This window comes from Chiloscyllium plagiosum, unplaced genomic scaffold (genome assembly GCF_037043375.1).
Source record: "Chiloscyllium plagiosum isolate Xiang-an unplaced genomic scaffold, Cpla_swu_hap1 HiC_scaffold_38, whole genome shotgun sequence".
Lineage (NCBI taxonomy): Eukaryota > Metazoa > Chordata > Chondrichthyes > Orectolobiformes > Hemiscylliidae > Chiloscyllium > Chiloscyllium plagiosum.
In genome coordinates, this window is record NW_028270176.1 from 87,821,033 (window position 1) to 87,848,910 (window position 27,878).

Consider the following 27,878-nt stretch of genomic DNA (forward strand, 5'->3'; position numbering starts at 1 on the left):
GGATTGATGAGGGCAGAGCGGTCAATGTGAGCGATATGGAACTAAATAAGGTGTTTGACAAGTTTCCACCATGGTTAGCAAGGTTAAATCTCATGGAATGCAGGGAAAACCAGCCAATTGGATACAGAACTGGCTCAAAGGTAGAGGATAGAGGGTGGTGGTGGAGGTTTGTTTTTCAGACTGGAGACCTGTGACCAGTGGAGTGCCATACGGATCGGTGCTGGATCCACTATTGTTGTTATTTATATAAAGATTTAGATGTGAACATAGGAACTTATTTAGGATGTGAACATATTTAGTAAGTTTGCAGATGACACCAAAATTGAAGGTGTTGTGATAGCAAAGAGTGTTACCTCAGATTACAGCGGGATCTAGATCAGATGTGCCAATGTGCTGAGGAGTGGCAGATGGAGTTTAATTTAGATAAATGTGAGGTGCTGCATTTTGGGAAAGCAAATCTCAGCAGGATTTACACACTTAATGGTATGCTCCTAGGGAGTGTTGCTAAACAAAGTAACGTTGGAATGCAGGTTCATAGCTCTTTGAAAGTGGAGTCGCAGGTAGATAGGATAATGAAGAAGGTTTTTGGTATGCTTGCGTTTGCTGATCAGAGCATTGAGTAGAGGAGTTGGGAGGTCATGTTCTGGCTGTACAGGACATTGGATAAGTCACTTTTGGAATATTGTGTGCAATACTTGTCTCCTTCCTATGGGAAGGATGTTGTGTAAATTTAAAGGTTTCAGAAAAGATTTACAAGGATGTTGCCAGGATTGGAAGATTTGACCTACAGGGAGAGGTTAAATGGGCTGGGGTATTTGAGGCTGATGGGTAACCATACAGAGATTTATAAAATCATGAGGCATGGATAGGTTTAACAGACAAGATCTTTGAGGTCGTGGAGTGCAGAACCAGACAGCCTAGCTTCAGGGTGAGAGGGGAAAGATATAAAAGGAACCTAAGGGACAACGTTTTCAGACAGAGAGTGATGCGTGTCTGGAATGAACTGCCAGATGAAGTGGTGGAGACTGGTACAATAACTGCATTTAAAAGGCATCTGGATGGGTATACGAACAGGAAGGGTTGAGATGGATTTAGGGGCAAGTGCTGGCAAATAAGACGAGATTATGGTAGGATATGTGGGTGGCGTGAACGAGTTGGACACCGAAGGCCCTGTTTCTGTGCTGTACATATCTATTTTCTGTAAATGTTTTCCACTGTCCATTTCCAGCCATACACATCACTGTTTCCCCTGTTTACCTTGGTCAGTTCTCCCCTCAAACACATGCAAATGGCTTTGGTTGTGATTGTAGGGTGTGCTTTATGGTCACTTTAAAAATCCATCATCTCTTTGAATTCCACTACACTACAATTTCCCAGAGGATATCTCAGTGTGACATTACTCCTTCACTCAGCGTCATCACCCAACGGTCGATCTGAGACAGTCACGTCCCTGGCCATTTGCACAATGTGTTATTCAAAGAAACACTGACAAAAACATTCGGAGAGGAGTTCGGAGAATATCATTTTTGACAAAGATTGAAGTCTCCCAAAATTTGCTTTACACAGGAATTCATTGGAATGTGTAACAGGGATGAGCAATTAAATATTGTTAGGCAGCCTAAAAACTGTTCTCCTGCTTGTGTTTTTGACACGTGTTACCGAGAATCTGCATCAGGCTGATTCAGCTGCATCATCTGATGCCAAATGCTTTCTCTGTAATATCTTTGTTCCCCATTACTGTCAGGGTTACCCATCCTGCACTCCCTGAGACCCTCAAGGATGGGTACAATTGAATATTTATATTCAACCTTTTGTTTCTCCTGTAACCGCATCTTTCTGGTGACCGAATATTATTTATCTGTGTCACAAGTCTATTACCGTATTGCAGGTACTTTGTCCATTCCAAAGAAAGAACATTGTAATTTACCTTTTCCCAGAATGTCCTGTCACAGCCTAATTCACTGATATACAGTTATAGTTAAATCTGTCCCATCCTGTACCTTTCTGGTTGTCTTCAGCCACATTCCCATGCTGTTCCAATGCTTCACCTTTTCTATTTGGACTTGGAAAGCTCCTTTCATCTGAACCCTGTCCAAGCATCCTCTCTGTCAGTTTACAGCCCGGTCCATAAACCTACCAACATGATTGGCCAGGACACTGCTCCCAGCAGCGTTGTTTTTAATTCAATCTTGGGATTTTGCTGTCTCTTTCTAGCCAGCATTTCATGCCCACCCCCAAGCTGCCCTTGAGCTGAGTTGCTTGCCAGGTCATTTCAGGGGGCAGTTGAGAGTCAACCTCCTTGCTCTGCGTCTGGAGTCACATGTAGGCCAGACCTGCTGTCGATAACCGATTTCCTTCCTTAAAGGATATTAATTAGTTAGATTGGTGTAGTTGACATCGGCATTAAATTCTGGATGAACAGTCGGGTGAGAATAACCTGAGGTTATCACCTGTCCCACTCGTAGTTCACCCGTCACTGAGTACTGATCCCCGTGCACCATGAATCGAAACCCTTTCACCATGACCATTGTTTGATCCTGACACCTTCCAGCACTCTGGTGATAGCACTCATTATCTCTCCATGTGGTATCCCTCACTGTGTGGGTCTAATTGCTGCCTCTGTCAGCTCCTCTCACTCTTGCAGCTGATCTGAGATCCTGATCCAAAATAATCCTCTGATCAGCAATAGCACAGACCAGGGACAGAGACTGGGATTTTCGTGATCTCTGCTGGACTCAGTGCTACTCAACATGAGTCATCCTCACTGCATCAGTCTAATTTTCCATTCTGTTTATTTCTGTCTCATGCAGGTAATCAGGATGTTGCTAACTCCTCTCTCATCCATCACCTCATTGAAGATGCTTGGTCAGCCAGAGAGAGATGGAGAGGGAGGTCTGGAGCCTTCAGTAAATCCTGCAGCCGGTAAGATCACTCGCAGTAAACAGCACAGGGAGGACTTTGTGGCCTTCTGTATTCAGACCCGGAAGACAGGACATAGACACAGAACTGGGCAAGGAACAGCAACATTCTAGGCTTCATTCACATCATCTTGTCAGGGTCCTGCATTCACCTTTGCTGTACTGGTCCTCACAGAGACAGCACAGAAGCCCCAAGCATCAATCCTGGCCCATGTTGTACTAGTGATCTCTGTAATATCCTCCAGTCCCGATAATCCTTCCTCTGTTTGGAAGCTCTTCTAGTCCACACAATGCTCTCTGTTTCTGTCAGGTTCTCCAATCCCTAACACCCTTATCCCGAAACTTCTCCAGTGGATACTAAATTCCTTCATCCCTGTAAACCTCACAGTCCTGTCTGTCCCTGTAAGCCCCTCCTAATAACACCACTCTCTATGTCAATGTATTTGCCTTTAACCTCTCCATCCGTCCCTATCTGGGTAAACTTCTCCAGCTCCTACAACCCGTCCTTTTCTGTGAAAAAAATTGTAACTTCCTTATCGTTCTCCAAACCTTCAATCTTAATCTACATAAACTTCACCCTGTCTCCACCAACCCACCTGACCACAGGAACCTCTTCCAATTTGTGCAACCCTCCCCATCTGTATTACTGTCTCCAACCCCGTAACCTGGCATTCTCCATTGCCTTCCGATCTATGGAGCCTTCCTGAACCTAGAAGCCTTCTTATATCTGTGAACGTGTTCAGTCGCTATAACCTTCCATATCTCTGTTATACACACAATACTCTTCTCTCTGAAACACCACTTGTCTGTGCCTCACAGTCTGCCTACCTCTCCCTATATCCATCCCTATCCCTATCTCCAGAAGCTAATCCAGCTCCATTTATCCGTATAAATTCCTCCAATCCCCAAACTCCTTTGTCCCACTGACATTCTTGACCAGATGTAACTTTGTTTAACTCTAACATCCTCCAGCCCCTGTAAGCCTCACTATCTCTGTAACCTGTACCTTCTGTTCAACCTCACACTACTGAGGAATGACTCCCTGCATTCGACATAAGGCAGATGGAATGACAGTGAGCAGATATGATGGAACTGTCATTCTGGCGATGTAAAAACAGAATGATAATCGCTGGGAAGGAAATATTGAAGGTTTGTTGGGATCGAGGCAGGCTTGGCAAAAAGCCACCAAGGAGTGAAGAAAGGATGAGCTTAATGCTTTAATGAAATTGCAACGTGAAACTGAAATCCAAAATTTGGAGGCTATTGGATGGAGCTGGGAATAAACAAGCAGCAACAATCATTGGCCGGAATTCTTTTATAGGGACCAACCAGTGGTGGGAATGCAAATGTGGTTACAGTCAGAACACTGAATATACTTACAGCAAGGGTAGTACAGCAACTGTGTGTGACAGTGGTCTCCATCCCCACTAGATAACTAATAAGTGTCAGTGCTGTATTAGATAGCATCCTGGATTGTGTATGAGATTGTTTATGATAACATCATTGAACAGGCAGAGAATAGAGGGATATGGACTATGTCGGGGCAGGTGGCATGTGTTGAGAATATCATCATGGTCGGCACAGCCATGGTGGGCCGAAGGGCCTATTGCTGTGCTGTACTTTCTAATTTCCTACTTCCCAGCATGTACTTGATCAAAGCTCTTCCGAATCTTGAATCTTACATTCAATTTTTCTGTCATGTTTTCTAAACATCAGTTGGGTGCAAACTCAATCTAATCCACCTCTTATTGGAAAATTCATCCATTTCCAGGATCAGCCAAGCGACCCTTCTCTGACCTGCCTCCAATAGAAGAATATCATTCCTTCGGGCACTCACACTGTTCATAGTATTCTGGGTGTGGTCTGACTTGTACCTTGCATAGTTTTAGCAAGACCTTCCTATTTTTAGACTCCATTCCCTTTCTAATAAGTGGTGGCATTTGATTTGCCTTCTCTATGACCTGCTGACCCTGTAAGTTACCTTTTTCAGATTGATAAACAAGAACTCGTACAACCCTTTCTGCTGTCAGTCTGAAACAAAACAATGTTTGCCTGACAGTAAGTGAGGAGCATGCTGAAATGAGTGAGAAAGGACCTATCAATAAAAAATAACTGGACCCTTAGAAACACATTTTATAAAGAAGAATGTGTTCTTGAGCCTGTTGGATTTTAAATGTTGGTGTGAATATGAATGGCAGAATAGATAAGGGTGTGGTGGGTGATGGTATGGGGGAAATGTGCTATTTGAATTTTCAGAAGCCTTTATGCAAGTTTCAGTAAGGGCTTAAGAATAACTAGGAAGAGAATAGGGCCCCTTCAATATCAATAAGGTCGCCTATGTGTTGAACCAGAAGAGATGAGTGAGATCTTAAACAAAAAAAAATCTTGTCTGAATTTACTATGTAGAAAGACATGGAAGATCGGGAGCTTGGGGAAATAAATAGTGATGTCTTGGAAAGAATCCTCAACAGAGAAGGGAAAGTGCTGGAATCTTAAAACAAATAAAGATAGATCAATCCTCAGTAGCTCATTAGGTTTATCCTCGAATATTATGGGAAGCTGGGGAAGAGATTGCCGTGTCTCTAACAGAGATATGTATATTATCAACAGACACAGTGAGTTACAGGAAGACTGGAGGGTGGCTAATGCTGTTCCATCACTTAAGGGCTGCAGGGAAAAGCCAAGAGTGAGCCCAGTCATGGGGAAGTTGTTGGTGGAGATTCTGAGAGAAAGGAGCTACGCATATTTGGAAAGGTAAGGGCTGATTACAGATGGTCAGCATGGATTTGTGAGTGGGAAACCGTATTTCACAAACTGGATTGACTCTTCGAGGAGGTGGCCAAGAGATAGATGAAGGCAGAGAGTCAACGTTGTCCACATGGACTTCAGCAAAGCATTTGACAAGGTTCCAACGTGTAGAACATCTAGTCAAGAGGAAGAAGGAAGCTTACATAAGGTTAAGGACGCAAGGATCGTTAGACTTCTATAGGGATATATGGGAGCGGCAAAATGCCTGAGTGGTGAGCACGGCTGCCTTATAGCACCCGGGACCCGATTTCAATTCCAGCCCCGGGCGACTGTCCGTGTGGAGTTTGTACATTCTCCCCGTGTCTGCGTGGGGTTCCCCCAGGGGCTCCAGTTTCCACCCACAGCCCAAATCAGCCATACTAAATTATCCATAGTATTCAGGGATGTGTAGTATTGACACGTTAGTTAAGGTACATGGAGAGAAATAGGGTCGGGGAATGGTTTTGGGTGGGATGTTCATCAGAGGGTCGGTATTGCGTTGTTGGGCCAAATGGCCTGTTTCCACACTCTGGGGACTCTGAAGGTAGCCAGGAAGGAACTAAAGAATGGACTTAGGACTGCCCGAAGGGGGCATGAAAAAGCTTTGTTGGGAAGGATTAAGGAAAACCGTAAGGCATTCTCCACTTATGTGAGGAACAAGAGGATGGCCAGAGTGGGGGTAGGGCCGGTCAGGGATAGTGGGGGGAACTTGTGCCTGGAGTCACAGGAGGTAGGGGAGTTCCTTAATGTATACTGTGCTTCAGGATTCATACTGAGAGGGGCCTTGTCATTTGTGAGGACAGCATGAAAAGGACTGATATATGTGAACAGGTTGATGTTAAGAAGGAGGATGTGCTGTATGTTTTCTAAACATAAGGATAGGTATATACCAGATAGGATGTACCCAAAGTTACTGCAGTAATCAAGGGAAGGGATTGCTGTGCCTTTGGCGATGACCTTTGCACCCTCACTGTCCACCGGATGATTGGAGGGTGTCAAATGTTACTCCCTTGTTCAAGAAAGGGAGTAAGGATAATCCTGGGAATTACAGACATCATGTTCTTATGTCTGTGGTGTGCAGATTATTGGAGAGGACTATGAGAGACAGGATTTATGACTCCTTGGAAAACCATAGTTTGGTTACAGGTAGTCAGCATGGCTTTGGTAGGGCCAGATCGTGCCTCACAAATCTTATTGAATCCTTTGAGAATGTGATAAAACACATTTATGGCTCATTCAGAAATTACAGAGGCATGGGATACAGGAAAGCTGTCTGTCTGGATACAGAATTCCTGCCTCATAGAAGACAGAGAGGAATGATAGATGGGAAGCATTCAGCCTGGAGCTCGGTGATTCTGCAGGGACCAGTTCCAGGACCTCTGCTTTTTGTGATTTTTTTTTTTAAATGACTTGGATGTGGGTGTGGAAGAGTGGGTTAGTAATTTTGCCAATGACATGGAGGTTGGTGGAGTGGTGGATAGTGTGGAGGTCTGTTGTTGGTTGCAGCCGGATTTTGACAGGATGCAGAGCTGGACTGAGAAGTGGTAGATGGAGTTCAATCTGGAAAATTGTGAAATGATTCATTGGGGGAAGATCAAAGTTGAATGGGTTAAATGCAGAATATTTGGTTGTGTTGTGGAACAGAGGGATCTTGGGTTCCACGTCTATCGATCCCTCAAAGTTGCCACCCAAGCTTACAGGGTTGTTAAGAAGGAATATGTTGTGTTGGCTTTCATTAGCTGGGGGTTTGAGTTTTAAAGCTGTGAGGTTATGCTGCAGATCGATAGAGCCCTGGTTAGACCCCACTTGGAATATTGTGTTCAGTTCTGGTCCCCTCATTACAGGAAGGCAGTGGAAGCTTTAGGGAGGGTAAATTAGAGATTTACCAGGATGCTGCCTGCGCTGGAGGGCATGTCTTATGAAGAAAGTTTGAGGGAGGTAAGGCTTTTCTCATTGGAGTGAAGAAGGGTGAGGGGCGACTTGGTAGAGGTGAACAACATGTGAGGCACAGAGAGAGTGGATAGTGAGACACTTCTTTATACCATAGCATAAATGGCTATTATGAGCAGGCATAATTTTAAGGTGATTGGTGGATGGTTAAGGAGAGATAGGTTCTTTACACAAAGGCTGTTAGATGGGTGGAATGCACTGCCAGCAGTGGTAGGAGAGTCAGATACATTCGGGACATTTAATACACTCTTGGATAGACACATGGATGGCAGTAAAATGAAGGGTATGTAGGTTAGTTTCATCTTACCGTCGGATAAAGTTTGGCATGGCATCATGGCTTAGGGGTCTTGTGCTGTACTGTTCTGTGTTCTACGTCCCGTATGGTAAACTGAGTAATAAGCTCAGGTCAATCTAAAAGGATATGGCATTCAGGAGGAGCTAGTCAACTAGATACAAAATTGGCTTGATGGTTGGAGGCAGAAGGCGGTGGCAGACATGTTTTTCTGACTGGAGATATGGGACCAGCGGTGCAGTGGCTGCAGAGTTGTTGTAATGTGGATAAATGGTTTGGATGGGAGTACTGGTTTCCTGGTAAGTTTTTTTTGGGTGGTACTGAAATTGGTGGTAAAGTGGACAGTGATGGAGATTATCTGATTCAACAGGATGAACAGTACTGCTGGGATAGTGGGTGAAGAATAACAGATGGAGTTTAATTAGATAAATGTGAAGTGTTCCATTTTGATGAAACAAACCAGGGTGGGACTTGTACAGTTAATGCTCGGACCCTGGGTAGTGTTGTCAGTCAGAGACCCAGGGATGCAGGTAGACAGTTCTTTGAAAGTGGTGTCACAGGTAGACAGGCTGGTGAAGCAGGCCTTTGGTATGGTTACCTTGACTGGGCAGAGCATTGAGAGTAGGAGTTGGGATGTCATGTTGTGGCTGTACAAGACATTAGTGATAATATAAAAGACTATAAAAGCATTGTTGATCAGTCTGAAGAACTCCTCTCATTCACTTACCTCCTTCAGGGAAGGACATCTGAAATTCTAACCTGGTCTGGCTGACATGTGCATCCAATCCACAGCAATATGGCTGCCTCTTAACTGCCCTCTGGACAATTAACTGTGGGGCAAAGTATGCTGGTCTAATCAATGACAACTTCATCCCATGAATAAATAAATAAGTATGTATATGCTCCTCACTACCTCTGCAAACACCTCCAGCTGCAGCAATCCATACTGGCTTTGTAACACCGTTCAGGCCCTGACCACTCTCTGTAACACTCTCACCACCTCCAGCACCTTCATTTCTCCCTGTTCCTGTAGTGTCATTAGCTCCTGACAATGATTCCCCTTCCCACTGCTCTCCTCATGTTAGCAGCCCCTTTGCAATACCTTTAACACTTACTGGTTAAACTCTCTCTGATTTCAGGATTTTAAATACTTTGTAGTGATCTTGTAAGCCTCATAATCTAATATGATCCATTTTGTCCTCAGTGAGGGATTGGTGGGAATTTCTTGCTGAGGATTTTCTGTTTCAATAGGATGTCCTTTTGTTGAGTGTTTTTTACACTGTTCCATCAAATGTTTTCCACTGTTCATTTACAGGCACATGTTTCAGTCTGTTTAGCCTGTTTACCTTGGTCAGTTCTCCTCTCACACTCATGTAATTGGCTGTTTTTGTTTCTAGTTGTATCTTGTCGTATTTGTAATTCACTTTAAAACTTTATATTTCTTTAAACTGCACTTACTCACAATTTCTTAGAGGATCTCTCCAGGTGACATTACTCATTCACTAAGTTTCATCACACAACGGTCGCTCTGAGATAGTTACGTCCCTAGCCAGTTGCACAATGTGTTATTCAAAGAAACACTGAAAAAATTCTACAATCTCCTCTTCGAATATCACTCTTGTCAGTGGGATTGTCAAGATTATATGAATATTGAAGTTGCACTGAATTATCACAATGCTCTTATTAAAAATTCCAATGAGTTCCTGCTTAATGCAGTGATAAGCAATGCAATGCTGTTCGGTGGCTAAAACTGTTCTGCTGCTTGTGTTCTTGGCAAGTAGCAGCCAGAATTACATTCAGACTGACTCTACTTCATGATCTGAGACCAAATGCTTTCTCTGTAATACATTTGTTATCCTTATTGTTCGTGTTGCCCATTTTGACTGAGTTTCCGCAAGCTTGTGATCCATTGAATATTTATGTTACAACTTTTGTTCGCCCTATAACCGCATGTCCCTGGTGTCTAAATCTCTGCGTCACAAATCAGTCTATCTTATCGCAGACAATTTGTCCATTCCAATAAAAAACATAATTTACTCTTTCCCACAATTTCCTGTCACAAATCGATTCACTGATGTACAGATTTAGTTAAACTTTGACTCATCCTGTTCCTTTCTGCTTGTCTTCAGCCACATTCCCTTGCTGTTCCAAAGCGTCACCTTTTCTCTTTGGATTTGGAAAGCTCCTTTCACCTGAACCCTGTCCCTGCATAATCTCTGTCAGTTTAAAGCCCTGTCCATAAACATACTGACATGATTGGCCAGGACACTGCTCCCTGCATGGTTCCAGTGGGGCCATCCGAATGGATTTTTTTTTTTAAATCTGGTATGCGATGTGGGTGTCTCTGGCTGACCAGCCTTTCTTGCCCAGACCTAGCTGCACTAAAGCTGATTAACTTGCTCGGTCATTTCAGAGGGTAATTAAGAGGCAAACACTTTGCTGTGGGGACGTCGTGCAGACTACGTGAGGATGGGCAGATGTCCATCTCGAAAGGAGAAGTGTTTGAATTTATTGTACCTCAGTAATGGTATGTATTGATTGTCAATTACTATTTTAAAAATAATTTATTTCAAATTCCACCATTTCAGCTGGTGAGGTTCAAACCTGCCTCCCCTGAACATTAGCTGAGGGTTTGGATATATGCTCTAGCAATAATACCACTAGACCATCACTTCGCCTGCTCACAAGCTATTCATCCCTGAACACTGATACCAGTGCATCATGGAGCCACACCTGTTTTTGCTTCATGATTGTTTGATCCTGATACCTTCCTGCACTCTGGTGATATCACTCAGTATCTCTCCATGTGGTATTCCTCATTGTGTGGGTCCAATTTCTACCTCTGTCAGTGTCGCTCACTCTTACAGCTACTTCAGATCCTGAGCCAACAGAATTCTCCACTCCAGGGTGACACAACAGCACAGGCCAGGAATGGAGACTATGATTTTCCAGATCTCTGTGGGACTCAGTGCCATTCTCCATGTGTAATCCTCACTACATCAGTCTAATTTCCCATCCTGCCTATTTCTCTGTCTCCTGCAGGTAATCAGGAAAAATAGACTTCCCAACTCCTGGGTATCTCGTCCATCGCCACATTGAAGATTGTTGGCCAGCCAGAGAGAGAAAGGGCAGGGAGATCTGGAGCCTTCAGTAAATCCTGCAGTGAGGTAAGATCATTCACAGTGAGCAGAGCAGAGATCAATGAGAGGGCTCCAAACATCAGCTAACAAGACATGACTTTGATACAGTGCTGGAGGGGGAGCACAGTACTGACACACCCTAGGACAATCACCACCCTTACTGTAAATTTTGTTGTACTGATACAGCATCGGAGTGTCACAGTTATCCATCCAGGCTTGTGAGGTCTTAGTGAACATCAGTATAACAGAGGTGAAAGCAGACTTCCCATGAGTGTGTGGGAATGCTGCCTGGGATCTTTCTGTTCTGTGTTCCCCCTTCAACACTGTACATATACAATGTCTCCTGGACCAGTGTCTTCAATACTTTTTAACTCCTATAACAGTTCCTGTCCCTGTAACCTCCTCCATTCCTGATAGTCCCTCCACATATTTGAAATATACTGCATTCCAGAGTACCATCTATATCGCTGTAACTTGCTTCAGTGCCTATAGCATGCCTTATCTCAGTAGTCTCCTCCTCCAATAACTGGAGAAAGAGCCATGCAGAACAGAAACGGTTCCTTCGATCCAACTAGTCCATGCTGACCACGGTTCCTGAACGAGTCGCATTTGCCTGCGTTTGGTCCCTATTCCGTCAAACCTTCTCCTCTGCATGTAACTGCCCAAATGTCTTTTCCATGATGTAATTGTACATTTCTCTACCACTTCAGCGGCAGCTCATTCAATATGTGCACCATTCTCTGTGTGGAAATGTGCTCCTCTGGTCGCTTTTAAGTATTTCCTCTCCCACCTCATATTTATGCCTTCTAGTTGTGGATTCCCTTACCCTGGGGTAGAGACCTTCACTATTCACCCTACATATATCACTCATGTTTTTTATAAACCTTTATAAGGTCACCCCTCAGCCACCTACACCCAATGGAAATACGAAGGATATTGATACAAATATCTCTGCCACGGTCCCCACTGCGACTTTGCTGCAATGTTCTGAGATACACTTTTTCAGGATCTAGGGCTTTCTCCGCATTTGTGTTCAAAGACTTCCAGCACCAACTCTTCTGTAATGGGGACTCTTTTCAATACATCACTGTTTCTTTCTTTTGTTTCATAATCTTTGTCCACAGTACTTTCTGACATGAAATATTCATTTTGGGTCGCGACCATATCCTGTTGTTCCAGGCATGGATGCCTCATTGATCTTTGACGGGCTCTATTGTCTCTCTAGTTGCTTTTTTGTACTTGTATGCTGTAGAATCTTTTTGAATTATTCCTAACCTTATTTGCCAAATCTATCTCATTCCACCCATGTTGCTTTCCAGCTTATCCAGCCTCCTTGTTTCTGTCAAATCCTCCAGTATCAGTAACATCTTCGTCAATCTTTGCTCCATTTTCAGTTTCAGAATATGCTTCCTAAAGCAGGAGGATCAGAATTCTACACAGTACCCCAACTGGAGACCCAGCAATGTCTGATACAGCCGTATCATGATGGACCAACTCAGGTACTGAATGCTCTGACCCATGAGGGCTAGTGTGCCTAACCGCTTTCCCTGCCCTGTCCACCTGTGACGCCACTTTCAAGGAACAATGTAACTGCAGCCCTTGGTCTCTCTCTGTTCAACGACACTGTCCAGAGCTCTGCCATTAATTGTATTAGTCGTCTCTGGTTTGTCTTAACAAAATCCAACACCTGAATTCAGCTCCATCTTTCATTTCTTGACCCACTGGCTCAGTTGGTTCAGATCACCTTTGATAACTGTAATCCCTGCCCACTATAACACTTATTTTACTATCGACAAACTTACTAACAATAATTCATATATTCTAGTTTATGTCAATAATGCACATGCGTGGCCCCAACACCAATGCTTATGGCACACCGCTGGTCAGAGGCCCCCAGTCTGCACAACAACCCTCTCCCAGCATCCTCTGTCTCCTACTGTCAAGCCAATTTTGTGTCCGTTTGTCTCGCTCTCCCTGATCCCATGTGATCTAACCTTACCAACCAGTGCACCACGCTAACCCCTGTCTAAGGTCTTCTGAAGTCAGGATAGGGACGTCTACTGCTCTGCCTTCATCCATCTTCTTGGTCACCTCTTCAACAAACTCTATCATGTTTGAGAGGCACGACTTTGTATGCACAAAGCTATGCTGACTATCCCTAATCAATCGTTGCCTTTCCAAATGCATGTAAGTCCTGTCCCGTGGAATCGCTTCCAACAACATTGGCACCACTGACACCAAGCTAATTGGTGTTTATGTCCCTAGCTTTTCGTCGCAGCCTTTCCTAAATATTGGCACAACATTAGGCAAGCTCCAGGCTCCGAGCTCATCACCCGTGGCTGTCAGTGATAGAAATATCATTGTAAGTTTCTTCCTGAACTTACTCCAATGTCCTAGGATATACTTGATTAGTTCCCAGGGAGTTGTCTAATTTTAATGTGTTTGAAAACCTTCAGCACCTCCTGTCCTCCAATGTGGACTTTTTTGAAAACATCACTGTTTATTTCCCTGCTTCTCCAGTGTGTCTTCCACAGTAAGTTCTGACGTGAAGTTTTGTCTTGGATCTCACCCATTTCCTATGGGTTCACACATGGATGGCTTCATTAATCTTTAAGGAGTCACATTCTGTTCAGAGTTAATGATAATCTTATGTTGCTAATATACTTGTAGAATCTCTCTGGGTTTTCCTGAACCTTCTCTGCCAAAGCTGTCAGTTCCCCTTTAGGCCCTCATGGTTTCCCTCTTAAGAGCATTACGACACCCACAATGTTCTTCAAAGTATTGACTTAATCCAGCTGGCTATATAGGATATGTACCCCCTTTTGCCTTGACCAGAGCCTCAATATCCCAAGTCATCCAGTATTTCCCACTGGTGTCAGCATTGTCCTTCACACTAACAGCAATATGCTGCCCCTGAAATCTTAATTTATCTCTCTTTTGAAAGAATCCTACTTGACCAACGTCCCTTTATCTGCAATTTTTAGACAGTCTTGTCTAATACCTTCTAGATTGCAGCAAGGCCAGTTTTGACGTTTAACTTGCGGACCAGGCGTGTCCTTTTCCATCGCTATTTTCAAACTAATAGAATTGTGGTGACTTTGCAAAAGTGCTGCCCCACAAACTCTTCAGCCCCTTTCACAACCTTGTTTCCCGATGGGAGGTCAGGTTTTATCCCTTTCTCCAGTCGGGCCAGTCACATACTGATTGAGTCAGTTTTCTTGAACACACTGAACAAATCCCTCCCATCCAACCTATGGAACACTCTGGCAGTCCCAGTCTAGGTTTGGAAAGTTAAAATCCCCCACCATTACAACCCATCCTTCTTACAGATATCTGAGATCTCTGACATATTTGCTGTTCAATTTCCCGCTGACTACTGCAGGCCTGTAGTACAGTCATATCAAACTGATTATTCATTCTTATTTCTCAGTTCCATTACATAGTTTCAGTGGGCGATCCCCAGGAATATCCTGTCTCAGTGCTGCAGTGATGTTTTCACTGATCAAAAACTCCACTCCCCCTCCTCCTTGCCTCCCCATCTATCCATCCTGTTGAATCTGTCCTCTGGAACAATGATCTGCGAGTCCTGTCCCTCCCTCAGCTGTGTTTCTGTAATTCCTGTCATTTCCCAGTCCTATCTTCGCATCCATGCCGTGCGTTCATCTGCCTTACCTGTCAGGCATTTTACATCAAAGTAAATGTAATTTAATTGATGAGTATTCCCTCATTGCCTGCTGTGCTCTTGCCTGGTTATCAATTGAAATTACTTTGTTGAAATTCTGTCCCAGCCTCAACCTTCAGACTGCAGCCAGAGACCGTCCCCCTCTCTGTAGACAACACCCTCATCTTTCCTGTCTTTTGCAATCCTGATAATGATACCTTCTGCTTTCACTTCCGAGTGATTAATGTCCATTAGGAACAGCAATGGGTCCTGCACAGATCCCTGTGGTACACCTGCTGGACAAAGGCTTTCAATTACAAAACCAACCCTCCACTAATTGTGGAGCCAATTTGCCAACATGCCTTCGATCCCATAGGATCTTCCCTTTTGGACCAGCCTTCCTTGTGGGACCTTGTCAAAGGCCTTAATGAACTCCATGGTATCCACATCATCTGCACTGCCCTCATTAATATTTTCAGACACCATTTCATCAGACAAGATATTCCTGTATCAAATCCGTGCTGACTATCCCTAATCAATCCTTACCTTTCCAGTTATTACTTCAAACTGTCCCTCAGAATTGGGACATTGGGATCACTTCTTGGGTAGAGGTGACCTGCACCAGGGGATGAAAGGCACTGGATGCAGAGGGGCACCAGCATCCCAGGGAGGAGATTTGCTTGTATTACCTTGCAGAATTTAAACTATTTTGGCAGGAAGTTGAGACTCTGAATAAGACAGGGGCCATCAACTCGTCAGAGGAAAATACATCAGCCATCGAGAGCATGTTTCCTATCCAGGATATCCGGGGCACAGAATAGGGAGGGAAAAGACGTATGGTTTTCAATGCATTAATTTCAATGCACGAGGCCTGACTGGTAAGGCAGACAAGTTCAGACCATGAATTAGCTCTGGGGACTGGGATATTATAGCCACAACAGAAACATAGCTGAGAGAAGGGCAGGACTGGCAGAGCAGGGTTCCAGGATACAGAAGCTACAGGCGTGACAGAAGGACAAGTAAGTGAGGAGGGGAAGTTCTCCCTTTGATTAGGGAGGACAGAACAACAGTGCTGAGAGACAGTATTGGTGAGCAGTCATTAAATGAGGCCATATTTTCAAAAGTTAGAAACAAAAAGGGGATGGTCAGTCTGCTGGGTTGGTGTTCTAGATGCCCAAATAGCCAGCAGATACGAGAGGAGAAAATGCATATAAAAATAATAGAGTATTATTGGTTGGAGATTTTAACTTACGATGGATTGACTGGGTCACCCACATTGTAAAAGGACCATACGAGGTGGAATTTGTCAAATACGTCTAAGAAAGTTTCCTAAACCAAGATATAGAGGATTCCACGCTACTCAGACGGATGCAACACTGGACCTCCCCTCAGAAACCGAGGTTGGGCAAGTGACTGAAGTGTCAGTCAGAGAGCACTTTGTGTCCAGTGACCACAACTGTCTTTGTTTTAACATAGTTATGGAAAAAGATCAGACAGGTCCACAGATTCAGGTCTTAAACTGGAACAGGGTCAATATTGGGGCCATTCAGAAGGATCAAGCAAGGGTTGATTGGGTGAAGGGAAAAATCACACAACACCAGGTTAACATCCAGCTGTTTACACAGGAACCTTGATTATCTGAACGAGATGGGCGGGCAATAGTACATTCAGATAATTGGTTATTCGATTAATCGATTGCATGTCGTTCGTTGAGGGCTCAGAGTTTTCGGTAATGCCTAGTCCCCGTTGAGGTGACTAGGCAGCAGCAAACCATGCGTGAGGCCTCACGCCCCATCAGCCCCCCAAAACGTCCCACTGCTCGCCCCCAAACTCTTCCAGCACCGCCCCCCCACCCCTCAACATCGCTCCCCCGCCCGCTCGCAAACCCATCCAACACCACCCTCCGCCCACCTCCAACAGATCACCCCGACCGCTCCAAACGCATCCAACATCACCCTCTGCTCGCCTCCAACAGAGCACACCGCCCGCCCCCAAATCCATCCAACATCACCCTCCGCCCACCTCCAACAGAGCTCCCCGACCGCCCCAAACGCATCCAACATCACCCTCCGCTCGCCTCCAACAGAGCACACCGCCCGCCCCAAACGCATCCAACATCACCCTCCGCTCGCCTCCAACAGAGCACACCGCCCGCCCCAAACGCATCCAACATCACCCTCCGCTCGCCTCCAACAGAGCACCCCGACCGCCCCAAACGCATCCAACATCACCCTCCGCTCGCCTCCAACAGAGCACACCGCCCGCCCCCAAATCCATCCAACATCACCCTCCGCCCACCTCCAACAGAGCACCCCGACCGCCCCAAACGCATCCAACATCACCCTCCGCTCGCCTCCAACAGAGCACCCCGCCCGCCCCCAAATCCATCCAACATCACCCTCCGCCCACCTCCAACAGAGCACCCCGCCCGCCCCCAAACGCATCCAACATCACCCTCCGCTCGCCTCCAACAGAGCACACCGCCCGCCCCCAAATCCATCCAACATCACCCTCCGCCCACCTCCAACAGAGCACCCCGCCCGCCCCAAACGCATCCAACATCACCCTCTGCTCGCCTCCAACAGAGCACCCCGACCGCCCCAAACGCATCCAACATCACCCTCCGCTCGCCTCCAACAGAGCACACCGCCCGCCCCCAAATCCATCCAACATCACCCTCCGCCCATCTCCAACAGAGCACCCCGACCGCCCCAAACCCATCCAACATCACCCTCCGCCCACCTCCAACAGATCATCCCGCCCACCTCCAAATCCATTCAACATCACCCTCCACCCACCTCCAACAGATCATCCCGCCCGCCCCCAAACCCATCCAACATCACCCTCCGCCCACCTCCAACAGATCATCCCGCCCGCCCCCAAACCCATCCAACATCACCCTCCGCCCACCTCCAACAGATCATCCCGCCCGCCCCCAAACCCATCCAACATCACCCTCCGCCCACCTCCAACAGATCATCCCGCCCGCCTCCAAACCCATCCAACATCACCCTCTGCCCACCTCCAACAGATCATCCTGCCCGCCTCCAAACCCATCCAACATCACCCTCCGCTCGCCTCCAACAGAGCACCCCGACCGCCCCAAACGCATCCAACATCACCCTCCGCTCGCCTCCAACATCACCCTCCGCTCGCCTCCAACATCACCCTCCGCCCGCCCCAACTGAGCACCCTGCCCGCCCCCAAACCCATCCAACATCCCCCTCCGCCCGCCCCAACTGAGCACCCTGCCTGCCCCCAAACCCATCCAACATCACCCTCCGCCCACCTCCAACAGAGCACCCCACCCAGCCCAAACCCATGCAACACCACACTCCGCACGCCTCCAACAGATCACCCTATCCATCCCATACCCATCCAACATCACCCTCTGCCCACCTCCAACAGAGACCCTGTCTGCCCCCAAACCCATCCAACATCACCCTCTGCTCGCCTCCAACAGAGCACCCCAACCGCCCCAAACCCATCCAACATCACCCTCCGCTCACCTCCAACATCACCCTCCGCTCGCCTCCAACATCACCCTCCGCTCGCTTCCAACATCACCCTCCGCCCGCCTCCAACAGAGCACCCCACCTGCCCCCAAACCCATCCAACATCCCCCTCCGCCTGTCTCCAACAGATCACCCCGCTTGCCTCCAAACCCATCCAACATCCCCCTCAGCTCCCCCAAACCTGTCAAATACTGCCCCGCCCGCCTCCAAAAGCGCCCCCCCCGCCCGGCCCCAAACCCATCCAACATTACACCCCCCGCCCGCCCCACCTACCATGTGTGCCCATACCCCCAGCTGCCCCGCCCCCCCGTGCGCCCCTGCCCTATCATCTCCTCCCCCTCCTGGGCAGCCAGAACGGACACCAACAGTAAGACAGGTGGGTAAGTCTCCAAATAGCGCACGCGCACATGCACACATACACGCGCGTGCACATGCACACATAGCTACACACAACTTTTCCTTCAACATTTTGAAAAGTTACACGTCTGCCCTGTGCAGGACAATGTTCGAGAGAATATCTGGGGAAGGGGGATTTAGGATTTAGCCGTATGCAGAACTCCAGTCTAAGTCTGGAGAGCCAGACAGGGTGGGAGGTCAGTCATTTGGAGATGTAACCTGGGCTCAATATCTCAGCAGTATTTCAGTAGCTGAGATCTGTTTTAATCAGTGTGAACAAAAAAACACACAGTCAGGGTTCAAGCAGCTCTTTGATGTAATGTTTCTATCGGGACCTCGAGATCTCCTTTGGATAATCCGATATTCAGATAATTGATATTTGGATAATCGATGACCCACTGTGTTTGGAAGCACTAGATTTAGAAGCACTGGTGATCATTCAAAAGATGAAAGACTTAATCAAAACTTGTTTAATATTTCATTCCATGACACTACCATCCAGTTACTATAAATTTTGTGTCTTATGACTGTGCTCCACAACCACCTGATGAAGAAGCAGCACTTCGAAAGCCAGTGCTTCTAAATAGACCTAGTGCACCTGGAAGCTGGTGTTGTGTGGTTTTTAACTTTGCCGATCCCGGTCCAACACCGACACGTCCAAATCATGGGTCAGTCTGTTTGATGGAAAAGGAATAACTGGCAAATGGGAGGCTTTTAAAAGTATGATCTCAAGAATCCAGTATGTCCCTGTTAGTGTGAAGGGAAAATACCCTACAACCCTTCCCACTTTGACCATTCTGGAGATGGTTACTAATGCTCCCTCATCTGTGAAACTGTCTCCAACCAAAATTACTGCCCTTCTGGTAAATCTGTCAGACACCACACCCTCATATCTGGCTCACCTGCAGAGCCTAAACCTTCCTGTATCTATAAACATCTTCAGCCATGACTACCCTCCATATCTCTATTTGTTCCTCCAGTCTATACAACCCACTTTATCACTGTAATCTGCTCGATTCGCCTGAAACATTCCTGCCTGTATAAACCGCTCCATCCGATCAACGTCCTTATCCCTGTCAACTGGCCCATCCCTCCCAACCTCTCCATCTCCCTGAAATCCTGCAGGCCCTACAGCTCTCCGCATTTCTGTTCTCTCCTATGGCTCTATGGTCCTCCTTCCCTGTGAAACCACCTCCAATCCCCACACCCAGCCCAGTCTGGGTCATCTGCTTCAGATCAGGCCACTGGTGTTTCTGTTACCTCTGGCACTCCGAGAAAACCTTCCTAATTGTGTCTATTCATTCACATCTGATCCCGTTCAGCCTCGTGAAACCTCTTCCTGCCATTGTAACCCACCCTGTTTGGAACACAGAACAGTACAGCACAGTTTCTCCTGTCACCACATCTTTCTGGTGACCAAACCTTGCTGATACTTTGACAATTCCAAAAAAAAACTGAAATTGACTTTTTCCTAGAATTTCCTGTCAGAGCCTACTTCACTGTCCCTTCCTGTTCCTTTCTGCTTGTCTTCAGTCACATCGCCATGCTGTCCTGATGCGTCACCTTCTCACTTTGGATTTGGAAAGCTCCTTTCACCTGAACTCTGTCCCTGCATCCTCTCTGTCAGTTGAAAGCCCTGTCCAGAAACCCACTGAAATGTTTGGCCAGGACACTGCTCCCAGCAGTGTTGTTTTTAATTCACTCATGGGATGTTGCTGTCTCTGGCTGGCCAGCATTTCATGACCACACCCAAGCTGCCGTTTAGCGAGTGGCTTCCCGATCATTTCAGGGGGCAGTTGAGAGTCAACATCCTTGCTCTGGGTCTGGATTCATATGTAGGCCAGACCGGCAGTCCATAACAGATTTCCTTACTTAAAGGGTATTAAGTAAGTTAGATGGGTATCCCTGCTACCGGCGTTAAATTCTGGATGAGGAATCGATTGAGGGTAACACTAGGCCATTGCCTAGCCCACTGATTGCTCACTTATCCCTGAGTACTGCTCCCAGTGCACCGTTGTCCTGACCGTGATTTGATCCTGATACCTTTCAGCACTCTCGTGCTATCACTCAGTATCTCTCCATGTGGTGTCTGTCACTGTGAGGGTATAATTGCTGCCCGTGGCTGCACCTTTTGCTATTATTCCAGATCCTGACCCAACAGTATTCTCCACTCCAGGGAGACGCAGCAGCACAGGCCAAGGATGGAGACTGGATTTTCCAGGTCTCTATGGGACTCAGTGCCATTCTCCATGTGTAACCCTCACTGTATCAGTCTAATGTCCCATTCTGTTCATTTCTCTGACTCCTGTAAGTATTCAGGATGCTCCTGACTCAGCAGAATTCCCAATTCCTGTTTCATTCATCACCACATTGAAGACAATCGGTCAGCCAGAGAGATGAAGAGAGACATATGGAGCCTTCAAAAAATCCTGCAGATCTGTAAGATCACTCACAGTGAACAGAGCAGAGTGTATTTAAGGGATCGAACTTTGGTCTAGAAGACATGACATAGATACAGTGTTGAAGAACGAACACAGTGCATGATGGTCCCAGGCTCAAACACCCCCCTCTTGTTGATTTTTAACTCTGCTGTACTGAGCCTTCCTGTGTCAATCCAGGCCTGTGCTGTCTTAGTAAGGATCTATACAATAGAGGGGAAAGCAGGCCTTCCTCAAGGTGATGGTATTGAATCCTGGGATCTTTCCGTTCTATATTCCCTCCTCACGCTGTGTCTTGTCATGTGATAGAGTCATACAGCAAGGAAACATGCCTTTCGGTCCAACTTGTTTGTGCCAATGTCTTGAATGCTTGTAATTCCCAGAATTCTCCCTATTTCTGTAACCTCCACCACTATCATATTCCCGCTGTATATTTGAAACCTACTCCAATGCTGACAACACTCGCTATGTGTAAATTGCTCCAATGTCGATAACATGCTCAATCTCAATAATCTCATCCTGCACCCAGTACAATAATTCATATTTCTGTAGTTTTGCACAATACTTACAGTGCCCCCATCTCTGTAAAATCATCCAGCCGGGACCAAAATACCCACCTGTGTACTTTCCTCAAGCCCCAAGAGAACATGATGTCACTGTAACCTTCTGCAGTTCCGATCACACTCCTGAATCTTGGCCTATAGCACCACACGACTTCAGTAACCTTCTCCCATCCCTATCACCTTCCTTATCTGTATAAACACCTCCAGACCTTTTTCAAGCCACAACAGCAGGCCACATCTCTGTTTGCTCGTCCACTCCCTACAGTCCTCCCAGCATCTCAAACACTCTCTGTTTGCGTAATTCTGCAATTTGGGGCAGCACGGTGGCTCAGTGGGGTACAATAGTGCTTCACAGCACCAGAGACCCAGGTTCGACCCCAGCCTCGGGTGACTGTTGGTGTGGAGTCTGCGCATTCTCCCCGTGTCTGCGTGGGTTTCCTCCGGTTGCTTCGGTTTCCTCCCACGGTCCAAAGATGTGCAGCTCAGGGGAATTGGCCATGCTAAATTGCCCATAGTGTTAGGTAAATTGTCGGAGAAAAGCGGGTCTGGGTGGGTTACTCTTTGGAGAGTTGGTGTGGACTTGTTGGGCCGAAGTACCTGTTCTCATGCTGTAGGGAATCTAATCTAAACTCTCCCTCTGCGTTCCATATTACTGTCCTAAATATATCCCTCTATCCATAAACAGTCCCAAACCCTTCACACCTCAAGACTCTGTGAACTCCCACAGTTCCAACATCCCTCCTTCACTGTGTAACCTTTTCCATTTCTGAAACACTCTGAAAATGTGGACATCCGACAATCCTCCCTATCTGCGTAATCCTCTCAGGTCCCTGTAAAACCCCCGATCTGTGGAAACAACTCCAATGCTTGTGACTCTCCCGATCAGTTTCTACAAGACTGGCTATCTATGTAACATCCTCCTGTCGCTATCACCAGCCCTGTCAATGTAAGCTTCTCCAGTCTCCCCATCAATCTAATCATCTCCATAACCTTTTTCAGCTCTTAGACCCCTATCTGTGTAAACGTTAAATTCCCCTACAACTATCCCTAAAGCAGAAACCTCCTCCAGTGTCTGTAATACTCCCTATCTGTGTTTGTGTCTCCAGGCTCTATTGCTGTTCCTGTCTCTGTAAGCTCTGACAGATTGTACAGCTTTCCGGTCCATATAATTTCCAGAACCTCAGCATCTGACATCAACAAATGTCTTCATTAACTACAGCCTTCCGTATCTCTGTTTGTTCCTCAATTCTATACAACTTCATAGTCTCTGTTAATAGCACCATTCCATAAAATACTCCCTGTCTGCGTAAACTGCCCCAATCCTCCACTGAGAAGCCTCCCTGTCCTTTTGATCACCTGTAATCCCTTCAGATCTCCCTGTATCTTCCCTGATTCCATTGAATACGGTTCATCTCATATTGTAACTCCTCTAACTCATGTGTTACTCCATATCTCTGTGGTATTCTTCAGTTCCTGCAATTCTCATTCTTTATCTCCAGAGTTTCTAATCCCCCTGATCGATGTAAGGTTATTGATCCCTTACAGCATGTTTAACACCTGTAGCAGCCGTCAACTCCTCAACGCATCCTGTCCCTGTAACCTCCTCAAGTACTATAGCTCACTGTCTTTGTAATATCTTCAGTATCTGCAACCCTGTTGGTTTTTGTAACCCCCTCCAGAACAGCACTCCACATCTCTGTGTAACTGATGGGAATGCTGCAAACTTGCCTTCACAGTCCTCAATAACTCTGAACTCCTGCATCCCTACAACCCTCAGTATCTCTGGTTCCTCCAATCCCTACACTTCTCCCTGGCTGTGTGAACTGATCCAACCTCTTCAACCCTCCCTATCTCACTCACTCCTGCAGCTCCATCTATTGTCCATGTCAGTGTAATTCCCGACACCAACAATCCTCCCGGTCTCAATAAACTCCTGCAGCTCCAACTACCACGACAATCTATGTAGTCTCCAGTCCGTCCAATCCTCCCTTTCTCTATAAACTCCTGTAGCTCCAAATACCACCCCATCTGTCTACACTCCAGTGCCTATAGCCCTCCCTTTCTCTATAATATCCTGTCTCTCCAACTACTACTGTGTAATCTCTAGCCCCTATATTCCTCCTGATCTCTGTAACTCCTTCAGAACTGATAACCCTGTAACTCTCCTTGACATCTTTCAGCCCGACAACCATCTGATCTCTAACCACCAATAGTGATCTCAAACCACCCAAACTCTGTAATATCCTCCAGTCTCTACAACCCAGCTTTTCTTTGTTCTCTTCTCTGGTGTCTGTATTCCCCTTTATCTCCGGTTACAGATCCTTGCTCAGGGAAGCAATGTCTCAGTACCTAATCCGTAAGCAAACAGGAATCTTTGGTGTATCAATAAATGTGCTTCATTTTCTAAATTTTAACGACTGCAAGTTCAACCTTCTCCACCTCTTCTCATCAATATCCCTCCATTTTGAGGAACAGTCTGGTTAACCTTCTCTGGGCTGCCCCCAATGCAAGGACATTTTCCCCCCAGATAGGGGACCAACCTGTTCACAGTATTCTCAGTGTGGGCTGACTGGAGTCCTCTATATTTATGGAGAAAGTGAGGTCTGCAGATGCTGGAGATCAGAGCTGGAAATGTGTTGCTGGAAAAGCGCAGCAGGTCAGGCAGCATCCAGGGAACAGGAGAATCGACGTTTCGGGCATAAGCCCTTCTTCAGGAATAAGGAAGGTTTGTCCAGCAGGCTAAGATAAAAGGTAGGGAGGAGGGACTTGGGGGAGGGGCGTCGGAAATGTGATAGGTGGAAAGAGGTCAAGGTGAGGGTGAAAGGTCAGACTGGGGTGGGGGCGGAGAGGTCGGCAAGAAGATTGCAGGTTAGGAAGGCGGTGCTGAATTCGATGGATTTGACTGAGACAAGGTGGGGGGAGGGGAAATGAGGAAACTGGTGAAATCCGAGTTCATCCCTTGTGGTTGGAGGGTTCCTAGGCGGAAGATGAGGCGTTCTTCCTCCAACCGTCGTTTTGTTGTGGTCTGACGATGGAGGAGTCCAAAGACCTGCATATCCTTGGTGGAGTGGGAGGGGGAATTGAAATGTTGAGCTACAGGGTGGTTGGGTTGGTTGGTCCGGGTGTCCCAGAGGTGTTCTCTGAAACGCTCCGCAAGTAGCCAGCCTGTCTCCCCAATATAGAGGAGGCCACATCGGGTGCAGAGGATGTAATAGATGATATGTGTGGGGGTGCAGGTGAATCTGTGGTGGATATGGAAGTTTCCTTTGGGGCCTTGGAGGGAGGTGAGGGGAGAGGTGTGGGCGCAAGTCTTGCACCTCCTGCGGTTGCAGGGGAAGGTGCCGGGAGTGGAGGTTGGGTTGGTGGGGGGCGTGGATCTGACGAGGGAGTCACGGAGGGAGTGGTCTTTACGGAATGCTGATAGGGGAGGGGAGGGAAATATATCCTTGGTGGTGGGGTCCGTTTGGAGGTAGCGGAAATGACGGCGGATGATGCGCTGTACATGGAGATTGGTGGGGTGGTAGGTGAGGACCAGTGGGGTTCTGTCCTGGTGGCGGTTGGAGGGGCGGGGCTCAAGGGCCATCATGTATAGGGATAGAATTAGGCCATTCGGTCCATCAGGTCTATTCTACGATTCGATTATGGACGTATTGTTTCTCAACCCCATTCTCTCACTCCCTGTAACCATTGATCTCCTTATTCATTCAGAACCTGCTTATCTCTGAGTTAGATACACTGAATCACTTAGCATCCACAGCCCCATAAGGGAGTGAGTTCCACAGATCCATCGCCCTCTGGCTGAATAAATTTCTCCACTTCTCCATTCTGAAGGGTCATTCCTTCGTTCTGAAGCTGTGCCCTTGGCCCCTAGTTTGTCCTACTACTGGAAACATCCTCCCTACGTCCACTCCATCCAGGCCCCTCAGTATTCTGTAAGTTTGAATGAGATTCTACCGCCGTCTCTGAAACTTCATCCAGTGCAGACCCAGACACTTCACCTGCTCCTCATATGACACGAATTTCATTTCTGGGATCGTTCTTGGAAACCCATTTCTCGTACCCCTTCACATCCTTTGTCCAGACTCTGAATGAATATCGTGTAGAGTGTAGTCCCAAAACTGACCCCTGCAGAGCTCCCCTCATCACCAGTTCCCATCGTGATAAAATCCTCTTTCTTCTCACACTCTGCCTTGTGCCAATCAGACAAATCCACTATCCGTATTAAGCATGTTGGTCTGAAATGAAAATTTCATTTCACACACACTGCTGAATTTATGTTTCGATCTGGCTGTAAACAGCAGAGTTTCACCATTACCTTCCCATCTGTAATTCCCCGGAGAAGGTGGTGGTGAGCTGGCTTCCTCACCCACTGCAGTCCTTTGGGTGTAGGGACAGACACAGTGCTGGGAGGATGGAGAGTGGCTTGGCGGGCACCTTGGAAATGCTGGTGTTCCCGTGCACCCGGAGCTCCTGTCCTTCCAGGATATAGTTGTTCCAGGTTTGTGAAGGGCTGTTGAAAGAGACTTCTTTAGTGATCTCAGTGCTACTTGTAGATATTTTATTCATTTATTCATGAAGATAAGCTTTGTTGGCTGAGCTCGCATGTGTTGTTGATTTGGAGTTGTCCCTGAGAAGGTGGCGGTGAGCCACTGCATCAGCTGTTGGAACTGTTATTATCTGTGTCCCCTCCAGCAGGCGCTACAACACTCCTCACGTCTATAACTGCACACAGACAATGCAGCTCTACCTTTTATATCTGGCATCCTCCCCGACTTATAACTCTTGTAGTTCCTCACAATATCTCACCTCCTCCATTCCCATCTGTGCCTGAGATCTCTAAAATTTCTTTATTCTTGTTTAAACTTCTGATCACCTAAACTCGATCCCTTTTTAAATTTGTAAACCCTTAAGCTTCTGTAACTCTCCACATAACTGTATTCAATGACCGCACAGGTTCCCTTCCTAAATCTCTATAATTACGATGGTTGTGTGTGCTAAATTGGCACTTTTCATCCTCCTTATCCTTCTAAGAACTTCCAGCCCCTATAATCCCATATTTGGAATGCTCCCATTCTCTGCACCTCCTCAATTCCTGAGGGTCCTTGAACACCACAAGTGCTCCAAAAGTTTATATTCCGCCCAGTTACTGTAAGTTTTCTAACTCTGTAACATTCAACAGTCTCCAGTACCTTACACCACTTGCTGTCAATTTGTATTTGTTGAAGTCTACACATTTCTGTCAGCAGCTCAGAAAAAGCCTTTTAGGTTCTCCAAAGCTCCGTCATGGACAAGCCACCATCTCTGTATTTCCTTTGCCTTCTTCAATGTCTGAAGCTCTCGCTGTATCTTCCAGCAAACGTCTTTAGTTGCTGCAGGTCTGCCTAGCTCCCCAGACAATCTGTTCCATCCCATACAGCTCGCTCAATCACTGTAACCCCCTCTGTTCTGTCTAATCCTCCTCTTTTCCACTGTCTTCCAGGCACAACAGAGATCCTATAAGAGAGCAATGCGGAATGGGATGTTATAAACCTCAGCTGAGGCTTGAGGCCTACCAATACCTGGGAGTCACAAAGGAAGGAACCTAAGAGAGAGCACCACAGAGCGGGAGAATATTCATCAGCAGCGACGATCGAGGCTGACTGGGACTTGGAGTTGGAGAAACAGCAGAGCAGGAACCTCGAAATCAGCACCGAATCACAGGTGGAGTGAACATGTGACAGAACAACTTGGAGCGGGAGCAGAGGCTAACTCACACCTGGGAGTTGCAGAGGCAGCAAAGTGGGTGGATATAAATCAACACTGAGGATCAAGGCCTAATCGTGCCTGGGAGTCACAGAGACGGTGACCCTGTGAGGGAGCAGAGTGGAGTGGGATCTGGAGGTTTACACGTCCCTGAGAGTCACAAAGACGGTGACCCTGTGAGGGAGCAGAGTGGAGTGGGAGCGGGAGGAGGACACGTACCAGGGAGTCACAGAGACGGTGACCCTGTGAGGGAGCAGAGTGGAGTGGGAGCGGGAGGAGGACACGTACCAGGGAGTCACAGAGACGGTGACCCTGTGAGGGAGCAGAGTGGAGTGGGAGCTGGAGGATTACACGTACCTGGGAATCACAGAGACAGTGACCCTGTGAGGGAGCAGAGTGGAGTGGGAGCTGGAGGATTACACGTACCAGGGAATCACAGAGACAGTGACCCTGTGAGGGAGCAGAGTGGAGTGGGA

The 27,878-nt window shown here is 46.8% G+C and overlaps 1 long non-coding RNA gene across 1 annotated transcript; it reads left to right on the forward strand.

Moving 5' to 3' along the window:
* The first annotated feature begins 10,985 nt into the window (after positions 1-10,985).
* Positions 10,986-27,252, forward strand: LOC148139724 (uncharacterized). Its single transcript, XR_015753591.1, has 3 exons — positions 10,986-11,114; positions 12,482-12,586; positions 27,140-27,252. It is a non-coding gene; the product is annotated as an uncharacterized LOC148139724 (long non-coding RNA).
* Positions 27,253-27,878: the final 626 nt, after the last annotated feature.